This window comes from Bombina bombina, chromosome 5, assembly GCF_027579735.1.
Source record: "Bombina bombina isolate aBomBom1 chromosome 5, aBomBom1.pri, whole genome shotgun sequence".
In the NCBI taxonomy this organism is placed as follows: Eukaryota; Metazoa; Chordata; class Amphibia; order Anura; family Bombinatoridae; genus Bombina; species Bombina bombina.
In genome coordinates this window covers 1032977535-1032990444 of record NC_069503.1, presented here as the reverse complement: position 1 = coordinate 1032990444, position 12910 = coordinate 1032977535, and the positions used below count along the sequence as shown (strand labels likewise).

The following is a 12910-nucleotide window of genomic DNA, read 5'->3' as shown; positions in this document are numbered from 1 at the left end:
TCGGTATAGGCTGGAACGCAAGCATTTTAGCCTGAACGCACAACCTGTAATACCGGAGCTATGGAAATCCCACACATTTTTTTGAGTGCGGAATGGACGTTGCATTACAGGCTAAAATGTTTGTGGTATAGCCTATACCGCTGTGACTTGTAATATACGTTCCTGGCTAATTTGGAGCAGTATAGCTGTACCGCAAAACTGGTAATCTAGCCGTTTGTGAATAAAACAATAGTTTAGGTATTTTAATATTGTAATCATTGCTCAGTTTCATATTTACTATGCTTAAATAAACATTGACTTCAATGTCCCTTTAAAAGAACAGTAAAAACCTTTAAATTATAGGTTTTTGCAATAAGCAGAGTCTAAACTCTATTATGAAGACCTTGCTTGCTGAAATTGTTTTTCAATGGTCAGTCTCCACCCACCACTTTTCTTATTTGGGGGAGCCAATGTAAACGCACTTCTGAAGAAGATATGACCTGTCACTATATTTGTTTGAAAAAAATCTCCATTGTTTGGTATGAGCATAAAGGATAAGATAAAAAAACTGCAAATTAGCGAGATATATGTGGCAAGGTTAGGCTTGTGTGGCCAGCCATATTCTCTTTCAGTTTTTTTTAGGACTGTAAAATCCACAATTTTAGACTCACATTTTTAGGAGAAAGTGGTACAATATATAAAGGATTTTGCATTTTACTATGCATAATTAAAGAGACAGTCAATTTAAAGGGACACTGTACCCAAAAATGTAATTTTGTGATTCAGATTGAGCATGAGATTTTAAACAAATTTCGAATTTACTCCTATTATCAAATTATCTTCATTCTCTTGGTATCTTTATTTGAAATGCAAGAATGTAAGTTTAGATGCCGGCCCATTTTTGGTGAACAACCTGGGTTGACCTTGCTGATTGGTGGATAAATTCATCAAAAACAAAGAGAATACACTGCGATCCTTAATAGTAACAAACATTTTAATAATCCATATTTAAAAAAAGCAAAGTGTTGAAAAAGGCAACAGGATTTAAAAGCAAAAAAAGAACATTTTCAGGGACCAGTCTGTCCTACATGTTTCGGTCAATTCCTTAATCATGAACATGACTGGCTACCCCTACTTCCTGCCTTAAATCCCTGAAAATGTCTCCCTATTGGTTCCTCAGCTTAACACAATTAACCCCATCTTGTCCACCCTCTAGTTGCTTTACCATGCACTCTAACATTGTAAAATATTTCCAATTTTAGTTTGAAGTTTATAAATGTACTTGCACTGTAATATATGCCTAGGCATACTGGAATCCTACATAGATTAGTAGTGACACAGCTAACTAATGAAGTTAGGCATATCTAAAGAAATACTACCTGTTGATACAGGCTTTAATTCATTCTACAATGTCTTCCTTTTGGGTGTCACTATGTTTTCTATGATTTCCTGCCTCAGGATACACATAAATGTATATTCAATGCATATTGCCAAATGCTGCAACACTAATTATTTGGGGATTTCAAAGAATTAATTGCAGATATTGTACTACTATCTTTTCCAAAAGTTGATTACATCCCCCTCAATATTAAAGCCCTGTGGTCTTCTTGTCTTCAATTTGAAGATCCAAAAGGCTTCACGCAGCATCAGCCGTGCTGCTCAATCTCCCCCTCTAGGGGGGGTTTTGAACAACTTCTATAACCTGCCATGAGAGCGATGTAACATCGCCCCCATGCACAGATACGAAATGTTGTGAAAGGCCCGAGCTGTCTTTGTCATGAGAGATATTATTTAGATGCTCTCTTATCCTGGAGCGAACCTCCCTAGTTGTGCACCCTATATACTGCCCATTGCACAGCAAGCCTTCTACCAAATACACAACAAAAGGGGTTCTACAATTTGTGCAATTGGCCAAATTAAATACCCAATTCGTAGTTGCGGACTGAAAGGTAGATGTAACTCTGCTATACTGGCATGCTATGCATTTTGAGAAGTGGCATTTGAAATGCCCTTTGACACTTAACGAACTGCTGTTGGCCCTCCCTTTATCTCTTAATACACTAGGTGCCACCAAATTGCCTATTGTGCATGCTCTTTAAGACACAAAGTTACAACCCTTTGACACATAGTCCTTCAAACTATCCTCGGCTGAAAGTATTGGTAAATGTTTGCTAACAATATTGGTGATGTCCTTAAATTGTGGGCTATAAGTAGTGACCAATGTTGGTCTACTTGAATCATAGCCACTTTTTGGTCTGATGTTACCCATCCTCAACATCTCACTTCTATTCATCCTGCTCACCATAAATTCATCCACCAATAAAAAAGTGCTTTCCAGAGTACTGAAACCAAAAAAAAGCTTAGATGATTTCTATTTCAAATAATGATAGCAAGAGAACAAAGAAAAATTGATAATAGGAGTACATTAGAAAGTTGCTTAAAATTGCATGCTCTTTCTGTATTACAAATGAACAAATTTGGGTTCAGTGTCCCTTTAAAATTAAACTTTCATGATTCAGATAGGGCATGCAATTTTAAAAAAATAATAATTCTATTTTACTTTTATTATCAAATTTGCTTTGTTCTCTTGGTATTCTTTGTTGAAGACACAGATAGACAGAACTAATGTGTACCATATAGATAACATTGTGCTCACTCCCGTGGAGTTATATATTAGTCAGCGCCAATTGGCTAAAATGCAAGTCTGTCTAAAGAACTCAGATCAGGGGTCAGTCTGCAGAGGCTTAATACAAGGTAATCACAGCAGTATATGTATATTAAAATAAATGTGTTAGTTATGCAAAACTGGGGAATGGGTAATAAAGGGAGTATCTATCTGTTTAAAGAATATATTTTTTCAATTAGACAGTCATTTTAAGCAATGTATACTATAATCTCAGTGTTTATGTTCCTTTAATAATTAAAACAACAAAACATAGATATGTATAATGCATGAGGTATTATATTTAACACAAACAAACATGAACATAAGTATTGAATGCCTGTTTATAATGGAGCTAAAAATTCAATAAGCAGACCAATGCTAAGTGCAACATTTGCAAATTAATTAATTTCTGTGAGAAAAGTATTTACAAATCTTAGTGATGTGGAAAAATAAACACTTGTGGTCCATCTGTCATTGAGCACAATAATTCCTGGTATTAAATCTGGTATTTGTTTCTATTATAGTTTATAAAATAGTTGAACTTTCCTTACACATAAATCAGACTTGAATTATTACATATTGATAGGGAGAAAGATTTAGATAATTACTTTTACTTCATCCTTTATAGAAAAGCATATTGATTAAACATATTGATTATATATTTACACATTTTCTTGATTTTTATTAATGGGACATAAATGTATAAAAAAAAGTTCTAATGTGTTACAGCATTTTTTATTGAACTATTACTTGTATATAATTGTATTTAACAGCTGCAAATGTCACCTCTAGAGCAGCAATTCACTGCTGGGATCTAGTTGAACACATTGGGCTCCATTTAATATCTGCTGAGTGGGTGGGGACCATCAGGAGAGACAATGAGAAGCGGTATATGTGTGTAGCCACCAATCACTACCTAGTTCCCAGTAATGCATTAATGCTTAATAACTCATCAAAGGATACAAAAAGTACAAATTGCATGCTCTGTCTGAATCATGAACATTTAATTTAAAGGGACAGCAAAGTCTATATTAAACTTTCATGATTCAGATAGAGCATGTCATTTTAAACAACTTTCCATTTTACTTTTATCATCAAATTTGTTTTGTTCTCTTGGTATTCTTTGTTGAAATCTAATCCTAGGTAGGCTTATATGCTAATGTATAAGCCCTTGATGGCCGACTCTTATCTCAGTTCATTATGACAGTTTTTCACAGCTAGATAATGCTTGTTCATGTGTCAGGAATTATTTATGAGTCAGGGCTGATAGGCTAAAATGCAAGTCAAAAGAACTGAGAAAAGGGACAGTCTGCAGAGGCTTAGATACAAGGTAATCACAGAGGTCAAAAGTATATGTTGGTTATGTAAAACTGGGTAATGGTAAATAAAGATTTTCTATTTAAATTCAATCTTATAGACTTTGGATAAATCTATTCATTTTGGTGGTATGCTTTAACAACTGCTTGATTTATTATTCATATTTCCAAAATTTGCATTGAAATATTGATATGTGTTGGGAAAATTAAGTGTAGTTCTTTATACATGTATATGTGTGTATATATATATATATATATATATATATATATATATATAATTGTAATACAATTAAATAGTCTTTAAAAATGATAGCCTTAGTTGTTTTAAGGCAGGTCTAATTAAAGGGACACTGAACCCATTTTTTTTTCTTTCATGATTCAGATAGAGCATGCAATTTTAATCAACTTTCTAATTTACTCCTATTAATAATTTTTCTTCATTCTCTTGCTATCTATATTTGAAAAAATAAGGCATCTAAGCTGGACAGCTCATTTTTATTGGTGGATGAATTTATCCACCAAGCAGCAAAAACAACCCAAGTTGTTCACCAAAAATGGGCCGGCATCTAAACTTACATTCTTGCATTTCAAATAAAGATACCAAGAGAATGAAGAAAATTTGATAATAGGAGTAAATTAGAAAGTTGCTTAAAATTTCATGCTCTATCTGAATCACGAAAGAGGAATTTTGGGTTCAGTGTCCCTTTAATGGTTTGTAGACATTGCTAATTCAGGTTACTATGTTCCACATGATAAAACCTGATAAAGTCTCTAAATATTACATAGAATGATAATGTTCTATGTTTTCATAATAATTTCACCATAATTTGATCAAATGTGATGAAAAAACTTTGGTATTTTATGTGTTGCCTAAGCATTTGAAAAATATGTTTAAATGAAGCCTAGAATGTGAGAATTTTGGTAATGAAAGGAATCAAAATTCCATGGATATATGAAAAGGGAATTGTAAACCACAAATGGGAATAGATCTTGAAACCATAAAATTGAGTAGAGATATATGAAAGTTCAGATGGAGTATTAAAAGGTCTTTAGTGGCATTGGTGACCAAATCCCTTTCAATAATGAGCAAAGTAATAACTTTTTTTCAGGGGACAGTGTAATATGTTATTAAGTGAGAATAAGAACTAGGCTTTCAGCAATTGACTATAAATGGATCTGTGAAAATAATCATCAAATCTTAAGACCTATCCATGTGTCAAACAAACTAAATGAAGCAGTAAAAAAATAATGAACATAAAAATATAAAATACAGCTTACTAAGGGGATTCAATATTTACCACAAGTAGTTGCCCTTTCAGGATTGTAGAGTTTTCTTATTAAAGGCACATTTAACTCCAAAGAAAATCTATCATGCTTGTTGACCATTTTTGTAATGAAGAAAATTAGGTTAAAAATACAATAAACTTAAAATGTAATTCCTCATAAAGGAAGAGATTATGAGTACTGCACTAACTGTAGAGCACAAGTGATATGGGGTATTTCTTGGCTCTCTCTGTACGATGGAAATGATGGAGTGCTCACTACGAGTTGAAATTAAATGCATTAGCTTGAGGTAAATCGAATTTAATGCGCCAGGTAAGTGCAACTTCAGAGCTCTGGTTAACTGTAATACAACAACAACAAAAAAACATCAAAAATACATTTAACAGTACAGTTACACAAATATTAACACTGTCTGTAAAAAAATATTTTAAAAAAATACATTAAAAGGTTATAAGGTCTTAAAATATGAGGTTTCAAATGGATTTAACATAGAAATACATACATATACATGTCTAAATATGTGTATATATATATATATATATATACATATATCCACATAATAAAGCAGGCACTCTCCGTTTTAATTTTATCGTTTAATGGTAAACGTTTTCGGGGTCTCCCCCGTCCTCAGACCACTTACAGATATCTGATAATACACAACTTAAATAGCTACTCACCCTCACCGTGTCAAATCGCCAACAGACTCCCAGCTTCCGTGTCGCGCAACTGCGCATGCGCGCCCGGAACTAAGGAGAGCCGACAAGGACCAACCACCCACTGCTAAAAGCAAAAGTGAAAATCAACATCACACACAATAATGCAGCAGTGTAGACCGCTAACTGCATATAGTACCATACTGCAGAGAAATATTATTACCCTATACTCGGCATATTGAAATATACACAGACCTATCCTCAAGCCTTGTTTACACCTTATTACTTCAAATGTTAAGTATACACCTGTTACCATTCTGCCATAAAGGGGATATTATTATATTTTTATACGGTTATATTTACACAGTTATATTTACATATTTACACAGAAGGGACATCCGTGTTAGGTTGCATTATTCATCCTGTATTACACTCCTGCCCCTAACTGAACAATTGGCCCAATATCTCTTTAACCAACTTAAAGGTGTTGGACCCCTGTGTATATTACTTAACCACAAAGCACCCCACCGTGTCACCTTTTTTTTAAAATATTTAACAGTCATCCTCAGTTACACTGATGTTTAGCTAACAGTGGGGAACCCAGTCAAAAAGATAATGAGCTGGATTGCAATTTAATTGCATGTATTTAATCCAGTCATGGACATACCCCAACATAATATCTTAAGCTCACATCTAACTATGACGGTGGCAGTAGGCATACATCCACTACAAGTCTTACAAAAAACATTGGTAATCCAAATGGACATTCAGCCCCTTTGGGTACATAGTCTCCAGGTTAAAAATCCACTGAGACTCTCGTTGTAGTAGACGCCTGCCCCTGTCACCCCCCCTAGGGTTACGTGGAACGTGATCTATGATAATATACCGAAGGTCAGATACAGCATGACCACTGGTACAGAAGTGGCGAGCCACCGGTTGATCTGAATCCCCATCCTTGATTGCCAGCCGAATCGCTGACCGGTGGTTCGCCATCCTCGTCCTGAGATCATCCTGGGTCTTACCCACGTAAAATTTACCACACGGACAGTGTAGTAAGTAAACAATATACGTGGTTGTGCAGGTCACCCTGTGCAAGATTTTATATTTTTTATTAGACCATGGATGTTGAAACGTGCTGCTCTGGGTTAACCCACCACAGGTAGTGCAACCACTGCAACGGAAGCAACCTTTTTTCGTGGTTTTTAACCATGTACTAGGCATATAGCTGTCACTGTTGTCGGGCCTCAAGAGCATATCTTTCAGTGATCTTCCACGTTTGAACCCAACCAAAGGTGACACACAGGAAGCAAAAGGTAGTGTTTTGTCACTCTCCAAAATGTCCCAATGTTCCCTCAAGATATTGGAGAACTGTAGCTTCTCAGGTGAGAAGATGGTGGTAAAGATCATCTTCTTCTCCTCACTCTTATCCCTCTCCATCTTTATAAGTGCCTCTTCCTGTGTAAGCCCTGTCGCTTCAATCAGTGATTCGTCAAGATGTTTAGAACCATACCCACGGTCCATGAATTTTTTGTACATTTCCTGTAGTTGCTGTTCCTTCCTTTGCTGGTTACTGTTGTTGCGTACCACTCGCTTAAACTGTGATCTTGCCAATGATTTTTTCAAACTGGGAGGATGGCAGCTTGTAGCATCCAATAGTGAGTTCCTGTCAGTTTCCTTATAGTATAAGGTTGTGCTGATACCTGTGTTTTCCTTAAAGATCCTTAGATCAAGGAAGTCGATGGTATGTATATCATAGGTCATCTTCAACTGTATATGTGGATTCACCTTGTTTAATTCTGCATACCACACCAGTAACTCATCCTCTGTACCACACCAGATAAGGAAGAGATCATCAATATAACGTCGGTATAGCCGTATTCTGTGATCACCAAAGGCAGTAGTTGCGACCGTTTCGAAGTGGGCCATAAACAGATTCGCATAAGATGGGGCCACGTTGGACCCCATCGCTGTTCCTGAGATCTGTATATTATCATAGATCACGTTCCACGTAACCCTAGGGGGGGGGTGACAGGGGCAGGCGTCTACTACAACGAGAGTCTCAGTGGATTTTTAACCTGGAGACTATGTACCCAAAGGGGCTGAATGTCCATTTGGATTACCAATGTTTTTTGTAAGACTTGTAGTGGATGTATGCCTACTGCCACCGTCATAGTTAGATGTGAGCTTAAGATATTATGTTGGGGTATGTCCATGACTGGATTAAATACATGCAATTAAATTGCAATCCAGCTCATTATCTTTTTGACTGGGTTCCCCACTGTTAGCTAAACATCAGTGTAACTGAGGATGACTGTTAAATATTTTAAAAAAAAGGTGACACGGTGGGGTGCTTTGTGGTTAAGTAATATACACAGGGGTCCAACACCTTTAAGTTGGTTAAAGAGATATTGGGCCAATTGTTCAGTTAGGGGCAGGAGTGTAATACAGGATGAATAATGCAACCTAACACGGATGTCCCTTCTGTGTAAATATGTAAATATAACTGTGTAAATATAACCGTATAAAAATATAATAATATCCCCTTTATGGCAGAATGGTAACAGGTGTATACTTAACATTTGAAGTAATAAGGTGTAAACAAGGCTTGAGGATAGGTCTGTGTATATTTCAATATGCCGAGTATAGGGTAATAATATTTCTCTGCAGTATGGTACTATATGCAGTTAGCGGTCTACACTGCTGCATTATTGTGTGTGATGTTGATTTTCACTTTTGCTTTTAGCAGTGGGTGGTTGGTCCTTGTCGGCTCTCCTTAGTTCCGGGCGCGCATGCGCAGTTGCGCGACACGGAAGCTGGGAGTCTGTTGGCGATTTGACACGGTGAGGGTGAGTAGCTATTTAAGTTGTGTATTATCAGATATCTGTAAGTGGTCTGAGGACGGGGGAGACCCCGAAAACGTTTACCATTAAACGATAAAATTAAAATGGAGAGTGCCTGCTTTATTATGTGGATATTTGTTTGCTTGCAAGTGCACCCCGGCAGCTGAATATATAAAAAAAGTGTGCTGGTTCCCTGCTTCTGGTGGTATTTATATATACATATATATATATATATATATACAAATGTTTATATGTCTGTACATATGTATTTATGTATATATAAACACATAAATACATATGTGTGTGTATGTATGTATATATATATATATATATATATATATATATATATATATATATACACAATACATAAGGGAACTGCACTCTCCTACTGGACCGGGTACACATCCCATGACCCTGCAACATGCTCAGCCCTGGGTGCCACTGGCACTCACAGGAAGCTGTGCTGTTCCCAGAGTCACAGGCAGTTAACCCCAGTCAGGTCTGGGTGCAAGAACCATAGGGAAAATTACAAAACAAATTAATAGAACACACAGAGAAAACCCAGCACTCACTTACAAGCTCTCAGCTAAGATTTAAAAGCAAAAATGGAAAGGTTAGTTACCGCATCTGGCCAAATGGGACAAGCCCAGGTACCTCGTCAAGGTCCTTTCCAATACCTGGGACCCTAAAACAGCCACACAATGCAAGCTTTCAAATCCAAACAAACTGGGAACAAGGGAAGGGTGCACAGGAATATGTAATCACCCTAGACATATACAAAACACGGAAGGGAACTGCACTCTTATACTGGACCGGGTACACATCCAATGACCCTGCAACATGCTCAGCCCTGGGTGCCACTGGCATTCACAGGAAGCTGTGCTGTTCCCAGAGTCACAGACAGTTAACCCCAGTCAGGTCTTGGTGCAAGAACCATAGGGAAAATTACAAAACAAATTAATAGAACACACAGAGAAAACCCAGCACTCACTTACAAGCTCTCAGCTAAGATTTAAAAGCAAAAATGGAAAGGTTAGTTACCACATCAGGCCAAATGGGACAAGCCCAGGTACCTCGTCAAGGTCCTTTCCAATACCTGGGACCCTAAAACAGCCACACAATGCAAGCTTTCAAATCCAAACAAACTGGGAACAAGGGAAGGGTGCACAGGAATATGTAATCACCCTAGACATATACAAAACACGGAAGGGAACTGCACTCTCATACTGGACCGGGTACACATCCAATGACCCTGCAACATGCTCAGCCCTGGGTGCCACTGGCACCACACAGGAAGCTGTGCTGTTCCCAGAGTCACAGACAGTTAACCCCAGTCAGGTCTGGGTGCAAGAACCATAGGGAAAATTACAAAACAAATTAATAGAACACACAGAGAAAACCCAGCACTCATTTACAAGCTCTCAGCTAAGATTTAAAAGCAAAAATCGAAAGGTTAGTCACCGCATCTGGCCAAATGGGACAAGCCCAGGTACCTCGTCAAGGTCCTTTCCAATACCTGGGACCCTAAAACTGCCCCACAATGCAAGCTTTCAAATCCAAACAAACTGGGAACATATATATATATATATATATATATATATATATATATATATAAAGGTATAGAAATATATTTTATGAAAAAAGATCATATATTTCTGTAAGACGGATAAACTGTTGAGGTTCCGAAATTTGCAGAAATACACATTTCTGGAGTCGCCAGTGACTCACGGCAGTTTATGAACTGCTGGCGCCTAAGTAAAAAACAAAAAATGTTTAAACACACGTAAAAATGTAACCCGCCTCCAAAAAATGAACCCGACACGTCAAAACTCCTATATCCACCATCCCCTCACATCGCAACTAATAATCCCCATACTCCCACAATGCAATCTACTTATTTTAACTATTAACCCCTAATCCGCCAACCCCCACATCGCAAAGTGCCTAATACATGTATTAACCCCTAATCTGCCATCCCCCTACAATGCAATCTACCTATTTAAACTATTAACCCCTAATCCACCAACCCCCACATCACAAAGTAGCTAATTAACCTATTAACCCGTAAACAGCCAACCCCCACAATGCAAAGTATCAAGTACCCCCTAACCTAACACCTCATAAATTAACCCCAATTAACTACAATTACATAAAATTAAAAAGACTACCTTTAAAAATTAATAAAAATTACCAAAAATAAAAAATCCTATCTTTACATTAAAAAAACCAAACCTAAGTTTACAAAAAATAAAAAAAAAACTAAGATTAAATTAAAATAAAAAATCTAAAATTACAAAAAATCAAAAAATCTAAGATTACAGAAAAAAATAAATGAAATGATCCAAAATACAAAATACTGTCTGTTTTTTTGAGTTTGTAACATCTGAGCAAGGCAATTTAAATTTTAAATTGTGGGGGTTCGTCATGCAAAAATCCTTTGTATACAAATGTGCTTGGGCTCTGTGTATAGCAGAATAGTGCAGGCATTAAGTCCATATATTGAGTAATATATTTGATATGCTATGTTGATCTCTTGTTTTTTTATTTTTTTAAGCTTACAATTTAGTTACCTCTGTGTGTATATACAAGTATTAGAATTTAGTGACATTCTTACATGAATGTTTATTCTGGTGAAGAGAAATTTAAATATTTTATCCCAATTTGTTTTGTACTAGCACACTATTACGAAGAGAAGGTACTATACCAAAAGTAGATCACTGAATAACAAATAACCTTATTTGCATGTAGAGTGAGAGGGGAATAAAATAGATTTAGTCAGAGAGATGTCAGAACCAAAGAAAAATATTGTCTGCTATAAATAAACGTCTTCCAAACAAATACTCATAGACGAAAATCAGATTTGCTGATAAACTCCACAATGCTTCAACTCTAGCAAAGTTTCCCAAGAGAAAGGGCAACATATGGAGGATTGTAGGCATAATTAACTTATCCGACTGCTGTACACTCCAATGTGTGATTTAAAAAAAAAAAGTAAACCTGGTATTGCTGTACATACTTACTGTACATTTCAGAGAACACAATAACAATAATCTTTACCCTAAACTGCCAATATAGAACATTACTCTTCACTATCAATTTTGTCTGTTTATTTCTAAGAATGTTTGAAAAATAAAGTGTAAATTTTGCTCAGATATTTTGTCTAAAAAAACAGTTGTAGGAATTATGACCAGTGTTAAAATCCATGGCTCCATTGCTTAATCCAAATTATGAACAGAAGGAAGAGAAATGTGTTTAATATTGTCAGTATGCAACATCCACAGTTCTCTAACAAGTTAATAAAGCATACAGAGCTAAAGTTAGCATATTTACTAATATTATATACAGCTTATATATATATATATATATATTAGTGAAGATTGGAGTAGCCGTGTTAGTCCAGTAGATAGGATGCTCAAAAATGCTCAAAAAGTATTGCAGTATGAAGTGATACCTTTTTTATTGGACTAACATAATATTTCAAAGACAAGTTTTAGAGAGTTTTCCTCTCTTCCTCAGGTATTGCTTCAGACCTGAGGAAGAGAGGAAAAGTCTCAACAGGCTGTCTTTGAAATATTATGTTAGTCCAATAAAAAAGGTATCACTGCATACTGCAATACTTTGTTTTTTGAGCATTATATATATATATATATATATATATATATATATATATATATATATAAACAGATTATAACATGCAAGTGAATTGAAGCAGTACATATATTATTCAGAATATCACCTTTTAATATGACATTATGCTGTGAAAAACTATGTACCCAAGCACGTTTTAAATAAGTCATCTGGGAAAATGACTTTAATTTTACTGAAATATATTTTTTGTTTGTACTTATACAAATTCTATATATGTAATGCACAGAAGGCGGACACATTTCACATACATTTAAAAACATTTTTGTACAATAAACTTGCATTGTAAAAAATACAACCATTGAAAGTGATTGTGCCCCCTGCACTCATGCAACCAATTGAATGAGCACATGGCTTTTCAGTTATTCCAGAAAAAATGTGCTGGAATGTTTAACATCCACATTGATTGTAAGATGTAAGTTTTTGGTTGCAGGTTAACACAAGCGAGCCTGCACCAAAAGGGCCCTGAATCCACCTGCACGGCTTCATAAATGGGGGGGCCTTTGCGTCCACTTAAATTTTGTTACT

General features: G+C 35.9%; 1 protein-coding gene across 1 annotated transcript in view; it reads left to right on the top strand.

The window, feature by feature from the left end:
• The window catches only part of CSMD3 (CUB and Sushi multiple domains 3), a 1747434-nt gene that overhangs the window by 1074066 nt on the left and 660458 nt on the right, over positions 1-12910 (top strand).